Source organism: Dermacentor silvarum, chromosome 1, assembly GCF_013339745.2.
Source record: "Dermacentor silvarum isolate Dsil-2018 chromosome 1, BIME_Dsil_1.4, whole genome shotgun sequence".
Taxonomy (NCBI): Eukaryota; Metazoa; Arthropoda; class Arachnida; order Ixodida; family Ixodidae; genus Dermacentor; species Dermacentor silvarum.
Genome location: NC_051154.1, coordinates 347,511,588 through 347,538,395, shown reverse-complemented (window position 1 = coordinate 347,538,395; position 26,808 = coordinate 347,511,588). Strand labels below are relative to the sequence as shown.

General features: G+C 45.9%; 1 protein-coding gene across 1 annotated transcript in view; it reads left to right on the top strand.

Annotated features, from left to right (window-relative positions):
- The window catches only part of LOC119444498 (adult-specific cuticular protein ACP-20-like), a 32,177-nt gene that overhangs the window by 4,260 nt on the left and 1,109 nt on the right, over positions 1-26,808 (top strand). The gene's annotated exons all lie outside the window — the stretch shown is intronic.

The following is a 26,808-nucleotide window of genomic DNA, read 5'->3' as shown; positions in this document are numbered from 1 at the left end:
GGCCTACGAAGACAACAGGCCGAGGCCGTACAGCTTCGGCTACGTCGCTCAGGGAGCGGACGGGTCCAGCTCTCGCCAGGAGGTGGGCGACGGCAGCGGTAGCGTCCAGGGAGAGTACACCCTGAGCACGGCCGAAGGCGGCCAGCGGAAGGTCAAGTACACTGCCGACGCAGGAGGCTTCCGCGCCGTCGTCGACACCAACGAGCCGGGCACGCAGAGTGAGAGCCCCGCCGACGTGGCCCTGCGGTCGTCCTCGCCGCCGGCCTACCTGCTCGCCTCCAAGTATGGCCCCACCGGGTCGTACGCCGGGGCCAGACCGCGAGCTGTGTACGGGGGCGCCGGCGGGCTGTACGGAGCGGGCGCCGCCGGATATGGGAGTGCTGGCCTTTACGGAGGTATCGGCCGAGGTGTCGGAGTGTATGCCGGTGGACGCGGTGTCGGAGTGCTCGGAAAGCACGGCGGTGGCTGGCACTAGTGAACCCGCCATCGGCCTTTATACACATCCTTGTCTTTGGTAAGGGAGCCCCACTACGCCACTTCCGCTGTGTCATAGTCCTCCTCTCCTCCATGGTTTCGGTGTCTCGCCGTCCGCTTGCCACTGGGGTCAGAGCTAGAATCTCCGCTCGCTGGATGCTGCGGCTGCTCAAGGTGTTGGTGACAATTGGGTGATGTACTCTGCTTCGCTGCGTGTCATGAAAATAAACTTTCAATTGTTTGTAACAAGAAAACTGCGTTCGTCCTGGTGTATTTGGCGAGGAAAGGGTTCCACGGTGGCAAAGCAGCAGACACGGCATTGACAAGTTCAGTGACGTTTGGAGACAGCGCTGCTGTAGTAGCTCTCAACATTGCCAGCTTGTGTTTACAGAAAGAAGATCCATTGCCTGATGAGGAAAATAAGCGCAACAAAAAAGACAGAGCACAAAGGAAGGGAAACACAAATCAGGAAGGGGGCCGACAGATGGAGTAGCCTAATGTGGTATAAAAGTCGGAAACAGAAGTAAGGTAGGCTGCTTATCCCTATTTGTGATATCTCCTCTCCTGCGTCGGCCAACACTCCACTCCCATGTTTTGACGTACACAAGCCGACCGACGGGTTTTCATTCGCATGGCCGTTCTAATTCTGACGCACTAAAATACCATGCCCATTTATGGACTTGTATTTGTGAAGGTGCAACGAAGCTGCCGACTACTTCTTAGAATACACGTTTAACTTTCGTGCTATGGCCAATTCCTCTGAAAGATGGCTCAACCATACTGTTTCCTTTGTTCAGTTTTGCTGACCGCCAAGCATGCAAATTATCATGGGCAAGTTTATACAATATGCCAACTGCAGAAATGCATATAAATTATATATACAAGTAAATACCAAGCTTTGGACCTGTAATTTTGAATTATTCATATTTGAACTAGATTCGTGGCGTTCCTAAGTGGCAAGTTTCGTTTTCTGCTGGTATTGGTAACTCTTCTACAGATTCAATGAAACCTGGGGTCTCCCAGGGACACCAGAGTTTCCCCATACCACCCAATAAAGCAACCAGTCTCTCCCCTGCTGTGGAAGTGACTAATACCGGGTGTTTTTTCTACGATGACATTAAGTAATATTTAAAAATAGCCGCTTTGAATTAAAAGGACGGTTCTTGCGGAAACATGCCGTCAGTGGCGACGACCATGGGTTGACGGGGGATGCGTGTTAATTAGTCGTTAATTAAAAAACAGATTTGTTAATTAACTTTCAAACCTTTAGTTTCAGCGGGCTGATCGTAATCGAGAAATAGAAGCACGTTCTCCCTATACAAGCCATATAAACTTTTGGATCTGGAAAAATGCGATGACCCGCGGAACTGGGGAACGACGAAATACGGCTATGAGAGCGCGCGAAATCGAACCAGGGAGGCTGCAGCGAGGGCAAAGCCGCGCCCCTCGAGGCGACGTTCGGCTTACGTCAGCCAGCAGAGGGCAGCCACCGAGCTGCGACAGCGAGGATCACCTAGCCGCAGCACTCACTACAGCTACAGTGTACTAGAAAGCTTTGTAGTGGGCTCAGAGGAGGGCGTGGGCTGAAGCGCTGCATGTTGCCTGCCGAAAGGGGGCGCAGCAAGACGTTCCTCCTGAAGCTTAGCTCCGGGACACGGCGGCTGCCGAGGGGACGGCGTTACATTTACGATTTCACTTCGAAGTAAACTGCCGGTTTCTGCACATACCGACCGGGCAGTTATTTGTAGGGTTAAAAAGTGCGATTCTCCGGACCTCTGCAGACGGCTCGGGGAAGATTTCACGTCGTTCCCGCGATGATGTTGAATGTCTGCCCAGTTTGTTCCTACAATCATTACGCTTCCGCGGGACGTTTAAATTGCCTGTCCTCACCAAAACCTCAAAAAAGCACAGGCCGTCACTTACAGACAGTTGCAGACTAGGACATACATCACACCAACAACACTAAGCAGGATCAACCCTGACCTTCCTACTGAATGCCCACACTGCGGCCACGAATACAACAACTTCGAACACATGCTCTGGCTGTGTCCTGCCAACGCGGGCACGGACTTTCCTGAACAGTCCTCCTGGGACTCGGCGCTCAGAAGCACAGCTCAAGGCTGTCCAGAGGGCCCGAGCCGTCGCCGAAGGACTCTGTCTACAGGCCCCGGCCTAGGTGGAGCCACTGGATTGATTGACGGGGCCTCCGGCCCCGCTTTAATTCTTTCTCCTCAGGACCTCCATAAAGTTCGTACTCACTCACTCATTGCCTGTCACTGCCACAGCCTAATCGTACGCAAAGGGTTTGACCCGTTAGCTTCGTCATGCCCTTTGCTGTAACCGCATCGGGTTTGATTGTTAAACTGCCGTGGTAAACTACGCTGCTGCAGGAACGTAAACTTGTCAAGCGCTCGCATAGGCTCGGAGGCCAATTTGCTCAGTAATTATGGATATGCAATCTCAACTAGTTTGTCTACGGCACTCGTGCATGCTCGCTTTTACAAAACCACTTCCTTACAATACAAAGCATAAGAGTAAATTGGTCGAAACAAACAAGCATTTTTCAGACCTCGTATGAAGACTTTAGTTACACTAACAAATGCAACATATTGGTCAGGCGCATCTTGCCAAAATGTAACAAAACAGCATGCAGAAGGTAATCAGCATCCCAAACGACCACTCAGACACCCCCCATATGTTGCATATTTAGCCTAGGTCTCAGCTTTCGGAGTTTCATTTTCTGCTTGTTCTCTCGCTTCTCTGTATTGACTCCTTTCACGAAGTATGCCGAGTAGTTATGTAGAAACTGACCACCTTCCTTGTTAGTTCAGCCGTGTGTTGGCTGCAACCATGCAGGTTCTGGAGATTCGTGGGGATGGCGCCTTCCGATAGCAGGGGCCTTCCGCGAGGTATGCGTATTTCCTTCCCATCGACGATTACACGCGCTTAGTCTCTGATTATACGGCGTGTCCCAACTACCACGCACCAAGATTCAAAAATATGCAAATGCCACGTAGCTGGACAGAACCTAGGTAATTTTTGCCGTCGCTTGGAGATACTCCGATTATTTTTTGCCTTCCGCCTAATTAGATAATTAGTCTTAATTAATTCATCAACTTCTCAAATATTATAAGTAGATTAAAAGTGTCAATCGGAAAATTGTTGAGCAACATGAAAAGCTCCCCATGCAGCTTTCTGTTGATCAGTACGTGCTACATAAAAGTTTTTCAGAGCGCGAGAGAAGCCCGCGAATACACCCAAATTGCCGCGCGACTGGCCGCTCGAAGCACTTTGCCTCTATTCGCACGCTTCGTTCACGCTTGGAAAAACACTACCAAACTGGAAAGCTTTCTTTCTGAGCAACCCGTATCCTTTGTACCTTCGTGCTACAATCGAGTGGATGACAATTTTTTCTTTCATGAACCTTCGTCCACCTTGCGGGCTTCCTCCAAACTGATTCGTCGTTCATTCAACGGAGGTAAACTTTATCTCTCTGATTTCCGATGACCATGTGCCACTCGGGGAAGGTCCATTCTTGGTCAATTCTCTAGAATAGGCATGTGCAACTGTGACACAAGAGAAACCTCAAGTGTAGCTCGATGTATGTCGTACGTCTGTGTTTATGCAACTGTCACCACCATTCTCCCCTTGACAAGCATCGTACATCGCCTTCTTTCTAGGGACATCGCAGCATAGATTTATGACACATGTGCATCCACCTGACTTTGTGTTTGCATTTCGGCATATCTTGTGAGCGGTGTAGTACATAAATATAAATAAAAGATTATGGTTCATCTCTATTTCATAGGAATTGGTAGAACACGAAAGTGAAACGTGTCTTCGCATAAGCTGTTGCATGTTTCCTTCATGAACTCACGGTCCGCTGCAGCAAAAGGCGCACGACTTGAGGGACAGCGACCGTGTTGCATGTTTGCTTCGCGCGCGGCGTCCATGTTGGCGAGCGCCGTTGAAACACGCAAGGCGTCTCAACGCGCTGACTTGCCCGCGAGAAATTGATAACGGTGTTCTAAGGCGCGCGTCAGTGCATGCGTACGAGGCATAATGGTCTCCATATCGGGCCTTTGTATAGAGGTCATGTGTCCCAATCCTGCCATCGGACATTTTAATAATGTTTACTTTATTATTTATTACACGGTACTTCGTTGAAAATGACGAGTTTACAAAGTCACGAAGCCTTTTACACTTGGTTCATTATTATGTGGCTACACCGCGTTGGAGCCTCCACTGCGCGTGACTACCGAAGCGCTCCCTGTCGGCGCTCGTTAGTATCACTATGCAGTACTTCGCTTCAACGCTCCTAGATGGTGGCACGTCACATCCGTTACATCTGTTGTAGGAGGTCATTCGGGAAAGCCGGCATAAAACACTTTCGTGTTAAAATTGCATGAGATTAAAGCTGTGATATCCGCAATGTGTAAACATAACCATTGCATGAGGGGAGACGCTGCATAGGAAGAAAGTAAACACAATTGTACGGATCACTTATCCTTGTAACGGATTGTGCTTGACTAAAGCATTGCTTCATATAAATCCCACCAAGTGCGTTCAATTTGCATAAATTTCTCAATTTCAGTTGGCTTTGCAGCACCTGAAAAAACATCTTTTTAATCGATTCTTTTACCTGCATATTTCCAACAGCTCCAATTTCCAGGACTGTAACATTTGCTTGACTGAGTCTGTTCATCGATATACCTCGATCATATGAAGTGTACTGTGAGGGGTAAATTTTTTTCTAATGCTTTTTTTTTAATTCTCCCGATGGAAACCAAACGACTGACGTGTATTCTCGAATGCACCTGATGAACGTCTCGTAAGCAATCACCTTACATCTTGCGTTGCTTGGTCTTGTTTCTTCTGTAAGAATCTTAGCCCTTCATTCGCTTCTTCGCGCCAGACTTGTACACGATGAATCACATGCAATTAATTGCTTATAATCGATTACATATTTGGAAGCTTTGTAATTGATTATTTACATTTTTAGCTCGGTAACGCTCACTGTAATTCAATTACGCCTTTCTGTGATGAATTATATGTAACCATTCACTTTATTGACGACACAACCTATAATAGGCGATCGACGCAGCTTTAAATATTTTATTGTCGTGATAACTGCCGCAGATTGCATGCCTGCGGTAGTGGCACGCAGCAGCAGCCTCGCGGTTGCGCATGCGCAGACAGGTAATTGGTTTCGTCGTCTTAATTATCGACCTGATGTGGACCGACGAACTGAACAAGCGCTGCTATATATGGTTATATAGTGGTCGAGGACCGTTTTGGTGGTGGTTGCCAGGAAATCACGAACGGCCAATATTTTGAGCTCTTCACAGGGCATACCGCGAGTGCCTCCTCTGAGTCCTAGCAACAATGAAGCACTGCGACTCATAGACGTGAGCCCCGTCGCATAAAGTAACCATTGATTTTGTGCAAAACCTGTTGGTACGTTAGAACGCCGCCCTCGAGAGCGCACATCGAGTGAGTTTTCAGTGTTCCGGCTGATACATTCACAAGAAAAAGAGAGAAGATGACCGACGGACGTTTTAAAAAAGCTGTTGGTAGGGAAGATAAACAACGTGCGAAAGCCTACAGTGGACGCATTGGAAGAACCAGGGCAGATGGAGCGCACGTTATCTATTCGTGTGCCTGTTATGCCAAGTATCGCGTTATCGTCATGCCTAAATACTGAAATTGATTAGCATGTGCCATTAAATTACTATCAATAGAGTATGAAAATGACGTTACGGTTGTTTATTAAATCATATGTGTTCACGTTGATTTAGTACAAATGATTTCCATGACCCATATAGATTAGACCACTGTTTGAACTTGTTCAGACAACGAATAATTATGAGCTCGCCCACCGCATTGGTTATATGGTAGAATAAAGCACACAGACATCTGCAAAAAGCTTTAATTTCACAGGTGAGTCGAGGACAACAAATATCATTAATATATGATAGGAGTAACCACGGGCCCAAGACTGATCTTTGGACAACACCTGAAATTACTTAAGTGGATTCAAAGAACACATCATTCAGCGCACTGTCTGTCTGCAACCAGTTAAATGTTCTTTTATTCAATTTACAACTTTCATCCGTCCCAACTTTGAGCAGTTTAAAAATTAATTTCACGGCCGGTACTTTACAAAGACTTTCGCAAAGTCTATTACAAGTGAGATCAATCTGTTAATTGTTGGGTATTTATGGCTACGCTGATGAGGAGGAGGAATAAACTTTAATTGGAGAAATGAGCAGACGCTAAAATCGTCCGAGGTGGGCGGCGTCCCTAGTCCAGGATGCCGTGGGCCTGAGCCGATAGCTTGGCCCTGCTCACCAGGCGATGCTGGTCTTCAGGGCTCGGGCTTGTCAGCTGGGCCTCCCACTGCTCGACGGTTGGTCCGGTGATGGGTGTTGTCGATGGGTTTTGTTGACATTCCCATACCATGTGGTAGAGGGTATTGGGCGCAGAGCAGAAGGCACATTTGTGAGTATAGCTCGTAGGATACATGGCGTGTAGCAGGGTGCCGTGCGGGAATGTGCCGGTCTGTATATAGTTTGCGGAAGATCACTGCCTCTTCTCTTGTTAGCTTGGGATGCGGGGGTGGGTAGATCCTCCTGCCCAGTCGTTAATGAGTCAGGATATCGGCGTATCTTTTCGGGACGCTATCATGTTGGTCTGCCGGTGCTCGTGAACCCGGTGGGATAGCCCGGAGAATGTGATCTCGGGCAGCAGCGTTAGCCGCTACATTACCCGCCAGGGACTCGTGTCCCGGGGCCCAGACAATGTACAGTTCTTGAAAATTGTCTAGTTTTTCGAGGATGCTCAGGGCTTGTTTGGAAATGCGGCCCTTTTGGTAATCAATCAATTGTGCATAATCAAAACATACGGTGATGACATGAACTGTTTCTATAAGTTGTGTTGTGGTCGGAAGTCCCACTCGAAATCCATGCTGACATCAATGAAGTAAACTGTTCTCTTCACAATAATAAAAAATAGATACGTATATGGTTTGCGATTTTGTGTTTTCTATAAGCTTGCAACATATACACGTTAGGTGGGACGATAATTAATATGTGGTCCCTAAACCATCTATGAAAACTAAAAAAAAAATCGCGTGCTCTTCACCGGGCTTTTCCGGTTTCTTCTTCCCATGTCGTGACGCAAACAGGATCATGCACTTGACGTTCCCAGTGTGAAAGCTGTCGATTGGTCGGTCTACGAGCGACATCAGTTCCGATCTGTCGGCTATATATAGCACGCCTTGGCCACGCAGTCGCCCTCCCGCTCTTTCTCTTCGTCTCGCGAGGATGAAGACGAAGTGAACTGAGCAAGCGTAGCTTCTTGCCTTGCTGCGATAGTTTTGTCATAGTGCTCGCTTAATTGTGCTTCTTGGACGAGAAGACATCTGAAGCGATGACAGCCGGCACGTCATCGCTTGCGTCGAGCATGCCTCTTCGCACTCTATCCCCCAGTGATATAGTGTAAGGCTCGCCACGTCGACATGGAGATGACCGGTTCCTGTTTCTCCAACAGTGACCCTATGGACTCCGACAACGACTACACCGTCGTGGAGGGCAAGCGACTGAAGAGGAAATACCGCAGGACAACCAAAGATGTGAGTGAGCAGCGCCCCAATGTGCCGCCTACACCGACTTACAGGATTGCTTTTGTACCTCTCGACGTGTCTAAGAATTTAAATTCTGTGCACAGACAGGTAGTCAACACCTACCTTGGTAATGTGGCTCCGAAAGGAATTAACGAAGTGCGCTTCAACACCAGAAAAAACGTAGTCACAGTGGAAGTAGCGACGCAAGCCGCCCTAGAAAAATTGAAAACCGTGCGCATACTAGGACACATAGAAGTCCGGTCGTTCATTGTGCACAGTGGTCACACTAGGGCAGGCGTTATTTCTGATGTCGTGATTGACATCAGCGACGAAGAGTTCCAAAGGCTTCTGTCTTCAACAGTGAAGGTCCTCGACTTTCATCGCTTCGGTCGCTCGACGAGCGTCAAGCTTCTTTTCGAGGGACACACGCTACCTGATCATGTCAAGGTGGGCTATATGAGGCACCCGGTGCGTCCTTATGTGCCCCGACCAATGCAGTGTCACAAGTGCCTGAAGCTAGGCCATGTCAGCGCTGTCTGCACAGGCCAGATGGCATGCCTCCGCTGTGGCGGCAGTCATGACATATCTTCATGCACAGTAAAAGAAATGAAGTGCTTGAATTGTGGTGGACCCCACGAGGCCAATTCCAAGGATTGCCCTAAACAGAAAAAGGAGATAAAAATACTGAACCAAATGAGCAAGACAAGTATGTCCCACAAAGACGCAGCAGCGTTAGTGAAAAACCGGAGGAGACGATCACGTCGTCGACGTGGGAAAGCTGTAGGTGCAAACGAGAGCTCCTTGGCTCCAATTCCACAGGTCCAGCAGAAGGTAGTTCAATCGGCCTCGATCGATCTCTCCGAGCCATTGCTTCAAGCGAGGCTCACAAGCCTGGATTCGAATATATGGTCATGCTTGCCGCAGCGTAGACGGGCCTTAGACTGTCAGCGCGAGCAAGGACAATGCACTGAAAAATCACCGTTGGACTCTGTCATCAAAGCGATGCTGCGTCAAATAATCGACGCCCTGCAGCTGCTACTGACTGGTTTAAATACGCCAGTGGCGCTAACAGCTGCAAAAATTATGCAAGCTATAGACAGTCTTCTGGCTACACTGTAGTAGCATCTACCTCTGCCCGCGAAGGTGACTGTGCTGTTCTGGGAAGTCATCGTGTTCACCACGATGGGAACTCATCATCGTGTTCACCATTCTTCCTCTTCACATCCTATCTCTGTTATTCCCCCAACCCCCTTCCCCAGCGTGGAGTAGCAGGCTAGAGGCACTTCACTCAGGCCGACCTCTCCACCTTTCTGCCATTAAAACGTCTCTCTCTCTCTCTCTTCGTCTCGCTTGCCGGCCGTACTAATTTCACCTCGTCTAGACAGCCACCTAGATGCAAACAGCTTGCATGTGGACTCCTGTATTAGAGTGTTTCGCACTGCACGTGCGGAGGCAACAGCGCATAGCCGAAAAGCGCAGAGTCCCTGATAAGCAGAACTTCTCTACCCGCCGCGATAGCTTAGTGGCTGTGACGTTACTCTGCTGAGCGTGAGGTTACGGGTTCGATTCCGGCCGCAGTTCGATGGGGAATATATGCGAAAACGTCCGTGTACTTATATTTAGGTGCACGTTAAGAGCCCCAGGTGGTCAAAATTAATCCGGGGTTTCCCACACTACGGCGTGCCTAGTACTCAGATTGTAGTTTTTCGCGTGTACAACCCTACAATTAACTTCCTTTAATGATTTCTCTGATGTAAGAAATGAGGACTCAAATAAAGACGTTTACGCCACCTTTACCGATGACACGGCTAGCAGTTAGGAGGACGCAGATAAATCATGCATCTGCTAGTGCACGGATAAAATTTAATTCACACTTTACTCAGTATTCGCTATAAGTTCGTAATGAGTCAAAATTAATAAGCTGCACAAATAATGTATTTAGTAAAAAGCTTCAAATGAGAAAGTTGTAGACCATTCCAGAAACTGTCCGATCCAGCAACTACTTACCTATTTACGCAATAATTATTTTCCATGCAATAAAGGAACCTCGCGAGAAAAAGAAGAAAGAATAAAACAGCCGACGCGACTAGTTGCGCGCGCGCCGCCATTGCCGTTCTCGCTAACATGCCGGCTGTTAGCGGATAGTTCTTTTCTCCTTGCAGTTACGTACAGTGCGAGCGTACAAAGTCAGAGCAATAAACGCGACTGCATGGTGTACGGTGCTGTCTCATTCTTTGCGCAGTCTCGCGCTGTGTAAGAATACTTGCAGATACAATGCCCCACCAGCTGTCCCAAAGAAACGTGTTAGCTCTTAACAGGTACTGATGGGCTAGCTGGTAATCGATGACTTCTTAACTCTGTAATCCCCAAACGCAGATCCACATCAAGGAAAATTCGCACAAATTGTCGACATTTATTTCTGGCCATGGAGAGTACATTAGTAGAAAAAAAAAGAAATGTTTTTCAGTGACAACCTAATTACTGTACTAATTAATTACTGTACATTTTAATTATCAAATGATTACAGCATTATGGGCTTTCAGTTTCAGTTTATTATCCATTCAATACAATGAATATGTAAACGATACTATACAGACATGGGTCCCAAAGTCAAAGACTGCAACGGGATCCTCCGTTCAAATTTAATAAAAAAATGTATACAAAGCATGGGTTAAAGCAGCAAAATTAACAACATTTAAGGAAGACAAAAGAACGCGCAAAATACAATACAATGGTAAGATACAAAAAGCAAATAAATGCCTATATCAAGAGGCGTAATTATACAGAACAACATATTATCGGGCATGAAACTATTTACAAAGAATAAAACACTTTAATTCATGTTTGAATGTATTCAATGATGATGTTTGTTTAAGAGAATGTGGTAGGTCATTCCACATTTTTATCGCCGAAAATGAGGACGTCATTTTTCCATAGTTGGTGCTACATTTAGGTAGGACAAAGTTGTTATTATGCGCAAACCTAGTGGAATTGGTATTAGTAAGTTGAAGTCTACAAGTTCGCAAGCAAGCTGTTTGTTAAGCAATTTAAGGAAGAGAATACTTAAATGATACTTAAACAAGCCAGATACAGGTAGAATAGAGTTAGCCTTAAGAAGCGGGAGAGCATCTGAGTAAAAGGAACTGTTGGTGATTATGCGAATGGCCTGGTTCTGTATGTGTTGAATAGACGAGAGGTGACAGCTATATGTGTTTCCCCAGGAAGCAATACCGTAGGTGATATGCCTATGAATGAATGCAAAGTATAGAGATAGTAATGCGTGTTCTGAAAAAAAAATGCTAGTGATTTAATCAATGCTCTTATGCCATAAGCTGTTTTTTGTTTAACAAATGCAATATGATTAGTAAATTTCAAGTTAGCATTTAATTTTATGCTAAGGAATGACACACAGTCTGCTGCAGCAATAAGGAAGGAAGGAAGGAAAATAAGAGGCGAAAGGCAGAGAGGTTAACCAGGTTAAGTGTCCGGTTGGCTACTCTGCACGGGGGGATGGGGTAAGGGCAGAAAAGATTAGAAAACAAGAGAAGATTAAAAAGAAGAAAATAAAAACAAAAAAAACACATCTGTCCGCACAATTCTATAGTTTTTCATGAAGTCCTGTTTCTTTCAAAAAGCGCACTAGCGCTTTTAAAGCAGTTCGTTCCGACGTCGGCTGGGACCAGGGACCAAGAATTCTGGCTTCCGTAAGGGGACGGTTGTCTATCTTGTCGAGCGTGGTTCTGAGGACTTTCCTTTGTGCACTAAAACGACGACAATCACACAGAAGATGTGCTATCGTCTCTTTGCACCCGCAAGTTTCACAATCTGGACTTGTGGCCATTCCCATCAGGCAGCAGTACGCGTTGGTGAATGCTACTCCAAGTCTTAGGCGACAAATGAGAGTTACCTCCCGTCGTGGTAAGCCATGTGGAAGGTGGAACTTCAGATTAGGATCCAGGGAACAGAGGCGCTGGTTTTTAAAGTCCGTTGAATTCCAGTGGGCTAACGTAAGCTCGCGAGCAAGCGCACGAAGCTTTCTTGCTGCGTCTGTTCTGGACATAGGGATAGCGACGCAATCGGTACTGGTATGTGAGGATCGAGCGGCTGCGTCCGCTTGCTCGTTTCCAAAGATACCACAGTGACTTGGCAGCCATTGAAAGAAAATGTCATGTCCTTTGTCAACTGCCTGATGGTAAATTTCGCGTGTGTCCGCGACAAGTCGTTTGTGGGGTCCACGGCGTAGTGCAGAGAGCAAACTCTGGAGGGCGGCCTTGGAATCGCAGAAGGTAGACCATTTCTGGGGCGGTTCCCGTTCGATAAATTTCATTGCTGCACACAGACCTGTAAGTTCGACAGCCGTCGTCGATGTCAAGTACGATGTCCGGAATTTTATTACTGTAGATTTTGCTGGGACAAATACTGCAGCTGCTGAACTGGAGTGCATGACCGACCCATCTGTGTAAACATGTAAGCGGTCACTGTGGACCTCATGTAGTAGCAATAATTCTGCCTGCTTCAATGCTGCTGACGGCATTTGTGCCTTCTTATTCACGCCTGGAATGGTGAGGCATATTCGAGGTGAATGCAGAGACCACAGTGGTAACGAAGGCCATGCTGCAGGGGCGTAATTCGATGGTAGCGATGCTCCGTGTATAATCAAGAGACGGCTAAAACTGGTATGCGGCCTAGTCGTTGGCAGGCAAGCAAGATGGTGAAAGGGCGTCCTTGCGACATGTCGAATGTGCACTCTTAGAGCGTCGACTGCAAAGTATGTTGATACAGGGTAGTCACGTGCTATGGCGATTGTGCCGCTGTGGATGCACACTTAGGGAGGCCGAGGCACGTCAATAAGGTGACTGTCTAGGATTACTTGGGGTATACACGGTAACATCCTCTGTTTTGTTTTAAATATCATGAACTGAGTTTTAACCGGGTTTAAAATTAAGTAATTCAACTGACACCATTCTACAACTTTCGCTAGTTCATTGTTCAGTTTAAGGAGTAGGGTTGGTAAAGACTTGTCTGACAGGGAAATGGTGGTATCATCAGCATATAGAATTCTATTAGAAATATTAAGAAAATCAGATAAGTCGTTAATGTAAATGCATAACAACAAGGGTCCCAGCATTGGGCCCTGTGGTACCCCTTGATTATTAACTTTTGATTCGGAATAAGCACCCCTTACACAGACTGTTAGCACCCGTTACATAGACTGTTAATTTGCATTAGGTTTCCCGCACTTCAATCAGGCTTTTGAGGCATCAAACTCAGCGTAGCATTTATAATACGTTGGGCATTACAGAGCTTTAAAGCAGCGCACTTGAAAAAACACGTTCCCATACACTAAACATTTTTACACCTCTGTGTAATTTAAGCGGGTGTTTGATTGTCGCATGTCTAACACCCTCACGTTTAAGCGGTAAGATCCAGCTGTTGGTAGGGACCAATGATGTCATCTTGTTCGTCGACTTTTTCTGGCAAGTAAAAATAGTGACAGCCGCGACAGATGACACGAGAAGTGCATTAAATATTCTTTCAAAGTTATCGTTTTAAAATTCTCTTGTCAGATACTTCTGCGCGCCCAAAGCTGTCAGAATTATTGCGCAGTTTTCAACTACACCTTTTCTCGTCGCACGTCTAGTTCGAGCTCGTTGTCTCGCTATATAAATTTTTCTAAACCCCTAGCGGTAGGGATGTTACCCATGGGACAAGCCAACACGCTTAAGGGTGTAAAAGTTTTTTTTTTCAGAGTACAGCAAACATAAATGATGAAGACATACACAGTCGCTGAACCAAGTAACATCACATCCGCGACAGGCAGCACTTCCTAATCGAGAAGCCTCTCGCATTACCTCTAGCTGCTGCGATCTCCTTGACCCAGATAGCTGCCGCAAAGAAATTGATGGGACTGTGGTCGTTCCCGTTTGCGCTGCTGAAACGGACAAGTGCGGCGGTTCGTCAAATGGTCAGGCCGACGGAAGAATCTCGCATCATCGCGCTGTCCTGCAATTTCCCTGCCCGCGTGGGGGCGTAGTGGCTTCGGCGTTGCACTGCATAGCCCGAGGGCGCGGGATGGAATCCCGGCCCTGGCGGCGGCATTTCGATGGTAGCGCAATGAAAAAATGCCCCGGTACCGTGCATTGGGTGCACGTTAAAGAACCCCTCCGGTGGTAAAAATTAATCCGGAGTCCCCAACTACGGCGTGCCTCATAATCAGATCTTGCTTTTCGCGCGTAAAACACCAGAATTTAATTAAATTTGATCAATTGTCCCGCAACCTTCTGAGCGGCAACAGACTAGATTTAAAATCGCTGTTCGTTCATGCGCGACGCATTTGACCGCGCTGTTGAATATTACTGAATGGGAGATTTTATTTAACACTCTACAACTTTCTTATTGAAATTTGTTTTCTAAATTGAATATTTGAAAAGTTAAGTAATTAACACTGACTAATTAGCATGTAGACAGAATACAAAAAAATGGCTAATGGTTAAAAACAAGTAAAATTGGAAATTAGAGTGTACTAGTTTGGGGGAGTGGGTCCAACGCAGGCTCTCCGCTGAGGCTTTTTTTATTATTATTATTGAAAAGTTGGTGGCGCCACCGTCGCTTTCTCCCGAATGAGCTTCCCCGCGCGCTGGCCGGACGCCTATCGCGTCGGAGACCCTACCGCAGTTGCATGGAGCTTTCACAGGCGGATACTCGGTGGCGACAACACTGAGATTATTCCCCACCGATCTATTGTAAATAAAATGGAAAAAGAGCGGCGGAAAGAACGCAAACGACGCAACAACGACGGTGCGTCGAGCAGACGACAGCTTCTCACCCCGTGATCTCGCCTCAGCCAATGAGCGCTGCCGAAACAGACGGAGCCAACGTTTATTGGCCGGAGAGATTCAGATTAAGGCGACAGCAGCGTCGCCTCAATTTCCAAGTATTTTGCTTCGCCCTCGGCGCTTGCAAAGGCGTCCGCTGGACCCACTCCCCCATTCTAGTACACTCTGTGGAAATAAAAAAAATGAGGCACATCCAACGAGTTGAAATCTATATACGGCGAAGCTTTGCGTGAGTGCATAAAGAGTCGAAACACGAGTTTGTTTTTATTGAATGTCCGCATAAAATGACAAGGAAGGCTTTGTTCAGATATGGCAGAGAGGCTAATGCAATGCCGCCGCCGCTGCCACGGATTCGAGGACGCGAGCGCCATCTGGTGGTCGTGCAAGGAACCCAGCGGCGCGCGTACTCCGCTGTGATTGGTTGGCTTATTCCGCAAGAGAACAGCTAGACCGCAGCACCTACGGTCTCGAAACCCGGTGAGATTGGCAAAGACAAGCTTTGCTTTTAATATTTTTGTTTTGTTCAGGAGTAATCGTGAATACTCAGTGTGTACACGTAACATCAGGTGGGGAGTTTTCGCGACGTCGCTTGACAGACAGCCGTAGTGGAGGTGAACCGAAATTTTTTTTGCCAATCGCGGAGTGCTAGTGGCCGAAATGTAATAGAAACCGATTGGAATGGCTTTATGTTATAGCGCTCTAGTTGGGTCTTTCCACTTTACCGCTGGGGCGCGCCGCCTGTTATTATCGATGGTAGATTGCTCTGCCATGCGCCTGCATATGCTTATTCCAACCGATACGACATGATACCGCCGCAACACTTACTGCGCATAATATTGCTCAGGCGACGATCTTACACCAGAAAGAACATGCGCCTGAGGAACTGATTGGGTGAAGTGCTATGATTCTGTGACTATGATTCTGTGACGAAATAAATGTTAATAAAACAAAGGCTGTACTTTTTAGGCCAAAAAATCGAAACATTGATACTCGTACCACTCTACAGCTTAATAACTCCATTTTGCCAATTGTTCCTTCTTTTAAGTGTCTTGGCGTCGTATTTGAACAACATTTGTCGTGGTATGCTCACGTGGAAATGCTAATGGGTAAGCTCTCTCGGGTGACAGGAATACTATGCAAATTGCGTTTTTTCCTTCCAGAAAGTATTAAACTTCTTCTGTACAAATCACTGTTCTTATCATACATAAACTATTGCAATCTTGTCTGGGGCACTACAACGCTTTCTAATATCAATACACTGCATAGAATGCAGAAAAAGGCCGTATGTTGTATTCCTAGACGTTCCTTACTTAACGCCAACTAGTCCTGTATTTGAAAAGCTGAATTTGCTACCTATGCCCAACATTTACGAAAACATGTTAATACGAAGCTATACGACCAGTATTAAAGAAAGCAACGACACCCTAAAACGTATATCTAACTTGGTACCAAAACATAAAACGGTCAATACAAGGAGCTCGGAAATGTGGGAATTACCGAGGCCTAGAACAAATTATACCTATAAAATGCTTCGTTTTCGACTACCTTACCATTTAAACAAGGCAAACATAACATAATGCTTTATTATTTTTTAATGCTAGTATAAAGATGTATCTAAATGCAAGTACGTGTGTATGCAAACGTTCTTTCTTTGATGCGGTGTATTTCCTGTATAATAATTATTTTTATTTTGCCTTTGTACTATGTGTATCAAGACCTTTTTTATATAAAGCTGTATAAACTATTACATACATTGTGTCCCATAAAAGCTTTCATAAAAGTTTTGTATGAAGCTTGTGTATATAGTGTTGCATGTTTTGACTGTTGTTAAGTTTCTGTTTATTGTTTTTGTGATGTATTTTGCAAGTACTAGCTGTACTTCTAAAAAAAATACTCAATATGTATGTCTTATGATTTGCTTTATGTGCTTTATTTCCTCATGGTAATCCTGATAATGGCTTCAAAGTTATTAGTGTGGACATTCACCTTTTCTATTTTCTTGTGTTAGACTGTGTTTATCCTTTGTTGTTTTGTTGCTGCCTTTAAAACGGGGCCATGGACCACGTCAAGCCTTGCTAGCTTTTTGTTCAGGGTCCGCAACATCTGCTGTATGTTGGAATAAATTTTGATTTGATTTGATTTGATTGGCAGATGATCTAAAAAGCAACACCGAGCTGAAACTACTTTAATGAAGGCAGTGGTAAAAAGTGTAATGCAGGGGAGGAAATAAAAGAAAATGCTATCTTTTTCCGCGTCATCAGCACACCACAGCGGCGCACTGGAGGCCAGAGCAAAGACAGGCGGAGAAGGGGGTAATCTTCACAGACGCCTCCAAAGACAGAGGAAACATCTGGACGACCATAACGGTGACAAAAAAAAAGCTGCTAACGTGCGCGACGGTAAAAACAAACGACGTCGACGAAGCAGAAGAGCTGGCAATAGACCTCTCCCTGTTTGCAAACAGCGTGACGTCACTGCCGGGGTTCCGCCCTTCTGCCGCACCTCCGAAGCGGGCGCTGGTTGGGAAAAAACGTTCATGCGACCTGTCCTCTTTGCATAAGAGCGCTGCTAGCGCTTGTGTATCAACTGCCGCGATCGTAAGTCCAGTATATTGCTATTTTTTGAAGTGACAGCATTTACGAACTGTGCTTAGGAAGTATAATCGTCCCTGTTTTACCGGTACAACAACGTAGCGTTGTTGCCGAGTGCATGGTTCCCGTAAGTCAGCGTGTGGTGATTTCGTAAAAGTGCGCCTCTTCCGTAGATCAAACATCTACAAAAATGTATTACGCCTCGAAAACGAACATTTTATCACAGATAATGCACATCTTTGTGGCGACAAAGTGATACTTCGCTAAATGACTGATCTTCCAACTGAAATGTGTATAGCATTGTCGTCAGTGCACTGGTATGCGCCCCATTTACACTGCAGCTTTAAACGATACGCAAGATAAACTTCGTCTACAACTACACGGCGGTTCGGCGGAGCCGTACCAAGTAGCGGCGCCTAAATTCATATGAGGGAGAAATGGAGAAAAACTTATTACCCTGCTTTGGGTAATAAGTTTGGGTTGTCCACCGAGGGTAAGACACCATAGGTGGACAAAATTAATCCGGAGCCTTTCGTTACACTAAGGCGCTGTGCAGCTTAGGGATGTTGAACGCCACAATTCAATTTTAATTATTAGTCCCGATCAAGTGAATGTACCAAGAAAAAGCTTACATAAGTGCATAATCGGTTGCGCGGTTACTTCACTGTGCCTGCTACCTCCTTTGCTGCTCTCAACTTTACAAGACCCAACTTTTGCATGTTTATAAGCATCATCACAACATGAAGTTCGTGCCGTAAAGGTGAATATACCAATAACGAAAAAAAAGAAAGTTGAGTTTTACTTAAGACCCGTGAGATCTGCGTTAAATCGCGATAATTTAAGTGGTTGGCCTTTTGGCCATTTCCCATGGTTAAATGTACACACGCAGCTTCGGCAGTGGTCAAAACATCGTAGGAGCTCATTTGTAGTCATACCTCTATGTCGATAAATTATGCTCAAACGAAGTTGTTTTTTTTTCATATTTTTTTTCTGCACACAGGGCGGATGGCCCCGAAATACATGCGCACAATAATCATCTCGTCTCATTAATTCTCACGTGTTCAATAATTACGGGTCTTCATGTTCTATCGGCGCCTGATCACAGCGACTGGTTTTATTACACGCAACAAGCGTCCACAGTCTCGTAAGCGAGATGTATTGCTAATCGCTAATCGCATAGCACACCACGTATGCACGCATGCACACGCACACACACACACACACACACACGCACACACACACACCGACATCGTCGCTGTTTTCGCCTCACACTTAACCACAACAAACGTGGCACCCTTCCATGGAAAAGCTGATATTCTTTATTGCACAATCCATCACAGACCACCGCCACGTGGTTCACGTTCGCAACTAAAAAAGTCCTGCGTCGCCACATTTTGATCACGTAATTTACAACACGACGATGTTCGCCGAGAGACATTACTGCTAATCTGGCTGGAAAGAGAATTGTGGAGGTTCACGTAAATATAAAAAAAAATTAAGTAAATAAAAACACGTGTGCACTCGCGCCCACCTACAGCTACTACTGCGCGACTACACCACGCAGAAAGCCAGCGACGGCTGTGTTTTGCTAACCAGGGTCACCACATGTGCGCCGGTGACGTCACGCTGTGACGTCGCCGGTGTGGTGTGACGTATACCCCAGGAGAGGTCTATTGCCCTGGCCCTCGCCATACCGGGCCAGACCAGAGTGGTCAAAGACTCGCAACAAGCGTATAGAAGCTTCCAGTCGGGCTGGGTGTCCCGGTTGGTGCTTCGGGCGCTCAAATGCCAAGAGCTTCCGAAATGGGAAGAGATAGAATTAGTCTGGGTTCCGGCCCACTCCAGTTTGCATAAAACACTCGTTTAGCACCCTGAAATTATTGAAAGGGTGCACTAAGGGTGTTCGGCTGACTAAAGCCCCCATTTTCGTATTTTTCGAGGAAGAGAAAGGGTGCAAAACGGGTTTTTGCAACGCCCAATTCACCCTCGAGGGTATAGTTTTCCTGAGTGTGCAGAGTGGCAAACCACCCGCTGTTAGTCACACCGTCCTGTAGTGCACCGTTCAAATTTTAAAACTCGGCTCAAGTTAGCTGAAGCATCTTGAACATCTGATATACCTTCTCAAAGCTTGGCACGGGAGAGTCGCGGACTGTGAAACGCAGTCTTGCGGAGTTGTGGTGTGACTAGAGAAAATGTACTGGTGCAGTCGGAATGTTTGCGACCTGTCGCTTGAGTAAACTCGTAACGCAGCGTTCCTGGCTGAAACCTTATGTGTTCTATTCATTTGCTGAATTAAGATCAGATAAGCATGACCAGTGATATATATCGTCGCGGCGCAAATAATGAATGAAACAAGCAAGTGGTATTGCTCGGGAATGGCGCAATATTTATCACATATAACCTCAAAATTATGTGCGCACGCCTATATATTCGAGCTAACTCGAGGAATAGCCACATCTGAACCGCTACTGTCCAAATGATATTCGCTGCATACCATGCATATGGGCCACTGGCCGTGGCATGCTTGTTTCATTCGTGCAGCTAAAGGATATATGTAAGAAGTATAGACGTCGTCATCGGTCATGACGGAAGATTTTCCGTTCTCTACGTACGGCGATGTCGGAGCATACATTTTTACTTTCTTAGAAGTAAAAATAGGAAACTTCTGGTCCCCTGCCGCCCAGAAAGCGAAACCGTCACGTCTCCGTGGCGGGCGTTTCGCTATCTTTAAACAGGTGACGACCTGTCTCGTTCACGGACAAAATTATTTTCCATGGAACATCACCCCAGATACGGCACGTACGAATCTCTGCTTGAACCCACTGAAATTTGTGCGGAGGCAAGTGAACGGTTTATCGTGATGAACCATTTCGAAACACGAGTGCGTGTTCGAAGTTCAATATCTGTCATTATTGCATGAAAATCAGTACAACGCGGTTCTTAATATATGTTCAAGGCATACTTATAGCTCTTTTTTTAATATATGGTTTTTAGGAGATGTTGGCGCCTTTAATTGGCGCCGGCTACTCCTTTTCACATAGAGGTATGAAAAAAGAAAGAAAGAAAGAATGAACCTACACGCATTAAAATTAAATGTCAACTCCAAATCACAATAACACAAAGTCCAGTAACATAAGTGCACTAATACCACACTAATACTGAAAGTCAACTCAGAAACACAGCAACACAAAGTTCAGTCACGAAGGCGCATAAAGTTAAACACAAAATCCAGTCACATAAGTACACTAATGTCACACTAAAACTGAAGGTCCACTCAGAAAAAGGGCACACAAAGTTCAGTCACATAGCTGCACTAAAGTAAACACAAAGTCCGGTCACGTAATTATACTAAAATCCCAGTACATAAGATAGCATGGATTCGATTCAAAGGAAACTACATGTCACAGATTAACACTCTTTTCAATAGTTTCCGAGAATATTGCTCGCTTCTAGAAATCTTTGGAGGGCCATTAACGCTCGTCTTTGCAACGAATATGTTGGCCAAGGATCTAATATCTTCCTGAGGCTGAAGGGCCTGCGGTCTAATGTCTCTAAATAACGTGCTAAACGTTGTGTGTGTGTATCGTGTCGCGGACATTCTAACAGAAGATGCTGTACATCCTCATCCGCGTGGCCACAAGTACATTCCGGACTATCAGCTCTCGAAATTTTTTGGAGAAAATGTTTTGTGTACGCGGTACCGAGCCGCAGACGGTGAATGAGTGTTTCGAAGGCTCTGGTTGTATTTAATGTGGACGGGATTTTGAATTGAAGTGCAGGGTCAATGTGAAATAAATCTGAAGATTTCGAGTTCTGATCAAACCATGTTGCTTTGCAACCACGGACTGAGATCTGTCTTAGTATGTGCCGCAATTCTCCTTGCGTTAGAGGGAGACTGTGTGTGTCGGTATTAATATGCGCTTGTCTAGCAGCCATGTCAAATGCAACATTCCCAGGGATATTGCAGTGCCCAGGTATCCATTGGAACAGTATTGTGCGAGATTTCTCACTTGCCTTTGTGAGCTCCTTTAGTGTCTCATAAACTAACGCCATGTTTTGGGAATTGCTGATGCCACTACGAAGTGACGACAAAGCTGCTTGTGAGTCACAGAGGATGACCCATTGGTTCCCTTTTTGCGTTGAGTTTATGTATCGTAACACAGACAATATAGCAAAAAGCTCTGCTGTAGTTGATGATGTCGTGTGAGAAAGTTTAAACGTCTGTATTCGGTTCCATTCTGGAATGACAAAGGCAGCTGTAGAAGAATTTGGTTGACAAGAACCGTCTTTATACGCTTGAATATATCCAGGGTAGCGAAAGTATATCTGGTACAGCGCCAGTTGTTATAGCTTTATAACTTATAGTTCTTACTTGTTATAGCTTTAACACATATGTTGAGTTGCCCTGCTTCGCCGAAAAAGCATGAACGTGCTGAAAGCATCAGGGCAATACGCAGCCGCTCGGCACCACTTGCACCTACATGCAAGCGCCTCCATCGACATCGCTATAAGATCTCCACGTCCTTGAGCATCGTCATGACTGAGCGGCGGACAGGGCACAAAGCGCATAATGTGAAATAACTGAAGCGCTAAACAGACAAGGCGAAGGAACGCACACACCGTATACTTTCAAAATGTTTATTTTTTTCTTGAAGATATCTTTGCATCCATTTCCTTCTCGATCGAGCCAGAGGGCCGAGCAAAGGCGGGTGCCCAAACGGAGAGTAACACTACAGCGAGGGAGTGTGGCCAGTGCAAGTGGATCGCCCCCGCTTTTGCATGCATCCCGGCCACGCCGCGCACGCTCGGCCGCATTGGCTCGGAGCGTATAAAAAGGGCCGCCGTCCGCCACAGCGGACACAAGGAGTCTCGTCACCGCAGCAGCAGAAGCAGCAGCGGGAGCAGCAAGCGACAATGTGGAAGGTGAGGGAGTCCTCCCGAAACTTCCGACTCGCATTCGGGAGTCTCGTACATTGTACGGACAGGTGGTGTCTCGTGACTCTTCTTCTTATTATTATTATTATTATTATTAGTAGTAGTAGTAGTAGTAGTAGTAGTAGTAGTAGTAGTAGTAGTAGTAGTAGTAGTAGTAGTAGTAGTAGTAGTAGTAGTAGTAGTGTTATTAAGTAGGCGTAGCGGTAATGGCTGCCTTAGGAAACTGAGTCTGGGCGTTCGTATAGGTATAACGTCACGCCGTATAGTTGATCGCTCAAAGTACACTCGTGCAATCGTTCTCATGAAGAAATATTTCAGGAGAGAGCTGCGGAGATAACATTTGGTCATAAAGAGATGAAACACTTCAGATGAGAATTTCAATTTTTCGAGGTCGTGGAGTAATTTGCTAAAATGGGCTAATTTCAAGTGAAGCGCGGCTGCTCCAGGAAGCAGGCGCACTTTGCTTCCTTTCAATGAACGCTTATGCAGGGCGTCCCAGCTAACGTTAGCCCCCCAAGATGTTGAAAGAACAAGATTTTAAAAAAATACGGTGCAAGATACAATAACAAAACCTACGGTGTTCGCTTGTCAGACCTGTGGCAACCGAGCAACATAGGTTTTATAAATGTATCTTGCACGGCGTTTTTTTTTTAATTATTTTTTTTATTTGAGCAGCTTGGCTAATGTTAGCTAGAACCACGGTACATATACAGGGTGTTTCAGCAAACACTTTAAAATTTTTTTAAACCTTGCTTGTGGCAGATAGCACAATTCTAGCTGATGAGCTGGTGTACTCGAAAAGGCGGACATTACTTGCACGAAAAAATAAAATGCATAATTGACTAATTAAGAAAAAAAACACTAGTTAACTGTTTAACTAATTACCTTGACGTAATAGTTCAGCGGAAGCCCGCTAGGTGGAGAGAAGTAATTAAAGAAAAAATGAGACATCCACCCAAATGTAGCAATTGCTACAAAGGAAACCCATACGGGTTCCTGAAAGAAAGCCTCGCAGTTGAAGAAAAATTCGTCCTGGTCCGGGACTCGGACCCGGGACCACCGCCTTTCCGGGGCAGCCGCTCTACCATCTGAGCTAACCAGGCGGCTAGCAGATGGCAGGGCGAAATCGAATTTGTAGCAATTGCTACATTTGGGTGGATGTCTCATTTTTCCTTTAATTACTTCTCTCCACCTAGCGGGCTTCCGCTGAACTATTACGTCAAACACTTGCCTTTGCTTCGAGTTGTTGACAAATTCGTCCTGCAGTACGTGGACATAAATATAGGCTGATGATGATGATTTGGTAACAGTTTTCGTACGGTTTGCTTGTGTGTGTCATGCTCTCTGCGTGGCGTCTGCTTTGGCGCCGTTACAAAAGAAAAAAGTTATAGTTAAAGCATGCTTTCCCAACAACTCATTTTGAGACTTTGGTGGTTCTTCTCATGCAATGCCCGTTTCTGTTCTTGAGATGCTTTCCCCCGCGCACCTTTCTTTCTCGGTTATTAGACGATTCGGCTAATTTTGGGACGAGATGTGGCATACGCAGCCTTTAAAATGGGTTTCAACTGTACAATACAAGAACATGAAAAAAAAAGGTTCACAGGTAGATGAATATTTGAAGTGAATAACAGAATCGGTGAACAAGGGAAGACCCAGCTTGGAGCCGACGTTTCAACAAGGGAACTGACGAAGACAAGTACTCTTGCTGATTTACTTTAGACCGAGGCTTCTCTTGTTCGCATACTGTCGACCAGTACCTGAAGCTGCGGTTTAAATGGTTCTACATGCATTAATATTCGCATCACTATTAGCACATCATCAGCTTCGCCTCTTCACAGCCCCATCCGCATATTTATGCCGTTGGCTTAGAAAGAAATAAATGTAAGCCAGCTGCCACTCATGAGTTCTTGGAATGCGCAAGCTGCGAAAAAAAAAAGACTTTGTGGTGCGAGCATGATGTCTGGATTACACACAGCACGCGACTCGAATGCAGAATGCGCCCCCTAGTTCGAGAGGCTGCATACTTCAGCCGCGAACTATTTCCGCGTTTTCTTATAGCTTCCACATTCCAAAGAGAGTATGCCGTATCTTAACACATCGAGTTTGTATTCTGCTTTCGATTATGGCTGAGATTATGACTCGTTTGCAGGCTTAACTAGTACGGCCTGCAAACATTTTTTTTATTATTATACATAGGTGTCTCCCTACCGAGTTATATCCTCCAGTTTTAATTCTTTTTTTCTCCAGTCCATTTCCATAGTCAATGGCTCTACTACCACGATGGTTGGTATTTACTTCAAGAGTAAGCCGTACTATCATTACAAGCAACCAAAAGAACGTTAAAAACATTTTGGGTTTCGTGCTCGAACTACGATCTGATTACGAGACACTGCGTATGTGGGGTACCTGGGTTTAATTTTACCACCTCGGGTTCTTTACCGTGCACATAAATCGAAGTACACGAGTCTTTTTACCTTTCGCCCCCATCGAAATGCAGTCGACGTGGCGTGGTTAGAACCATCGATCTCGGCAGTACAACGCCAAATTTAGCCACTGGGATACTACGGCAGGTGACAACGAAAATGCTCTGAGCAAAAATTCCTTTGGAGAGTCGTGAAATCTGGACACATAATTTCAAAGATGAGCCCCTGGCGCTGGATAAACTCGTAGGCATCTTGGCAACGATGGCGGGCTAGCCCACCTGATGAATGTCTGAATGTCATGCTATGTCACGCCGCATGCCGTTTGCATGGGACCTGGAAGTACCGAACCCGCACCGTTGAAGAAACGACAGGCACGCAATATGGATAACCACCATTGTTTAGCGACAAGATAAGCCCCAAAAGGTGTAAATGTTTAATATAGAGTGTAGTGCGACTCGGCACTAAAGTGGCAAGTGGCAAGTGATCAACCAACTGCTCACATAAACGCCTCTCGAGAACATCATTATTAGCTACCACGAGGCTAAAGCTCCTTCCCGCCATTTGAAAGGCCACTGTAAACCTTCAGTGCTCATGATAAACTTTTTATGTTTCTGCACGTATATTCATAAACACACTAAAAGAACAGCCAAATATTGAATGCTACAGACGTACGAGCCCCACATATTTCAGTATATAAAAAGTAGTTTTCAGCACGGAAATGTATGCTTTCACATTCTCAGAAACATTGCCTGCCGGTCTGTTATCTGGCAGTCTATTATCTAAATAACATACACATTGAAGTACCTTACGCTATATATATATATATATATTAAAAACAACGGACGTTACTTATTCCAGCTGATTAGAATAGCCGACGTGGTGGCTGAATACCTTAGGGCGTTCTACTGCTCAGCACGATGTAGCCTGCTCTGGCGGCCGCATTCCGGTGCACGGTAAATGCCAAACACTCGCGTGTGAGTAAAGAAACCTAAGAGGTCAAAATTGTTCATCATTCCTCCAGCACAGCTCCTCCCATAGACCGCGTTGCTTTGTGACGTTCAAACCAGTCAGTCAGTGCAACCGATAGAAAAGGATGAACATCCATATCGTTCCGTTCACTATTTGCAATCGTCAGACAGTGGGCGGGCACCTTATAGGAGTTCGAGAAAATTGCGGGGAAAAAATGTTCATGCTTTGTGATAGGTTGTTGCTAGACAATTGCCGCAGATTTCGCATTTCTAGTCCCGCTCTGCGCAGGTCTACTAAATGTTTGGCAGGGGTTCTGCCAAAAACTACGCTGACTAGCACGTTTGCAGCCCTGCGTATAGGCACAGCACGCTTTCACGCGAACATTTTACTGACGTCACACACTGCAAATGAAACTTGTGTACAGAAGAACATCTTGGAAGCCTGGCCTCACAGCTCACAAGCCCAGAAAGCCATTCGAGCTCTTCTACAGTACCCGAAGGCGACAGACTTCAGTGCCTGACTTTAGATATGCTGCACCTGGCCAAATGCATGTGAAAGTGCCATCAAGACTCGTGTCTTCCCTCTCGCTTTCTTTCACTCACCCTCCCCTTCCCTACGTGTAGCGTAGCGAACTGGAGAAAGTCTAGTTGACCTCCCTGCCTTTTATTTCACCCTTCTCTCTCTCTCTTCTCTCTATGTACGTGGCTACCGCTGATAGAAGTGCATTCCACGCATGCGCAGGTAGCGATCTCCTCCGCCCTGTTCTTCGCCGTCATGGCCAATGCCGGTACTCTCCGCGGTGGATACGGTGGCAGTGCTATCGGCGGTCTCGGAGGAGTCGGCGTTGGGATCGGAGGCGGCTACGTTGGACGTGGCTACGTCGCCGGCGGTGGTGGCGGATACTATGGAGGAGTAAGTGGCCAGATAAATGGCGGACCATAGTGATTACACCACGG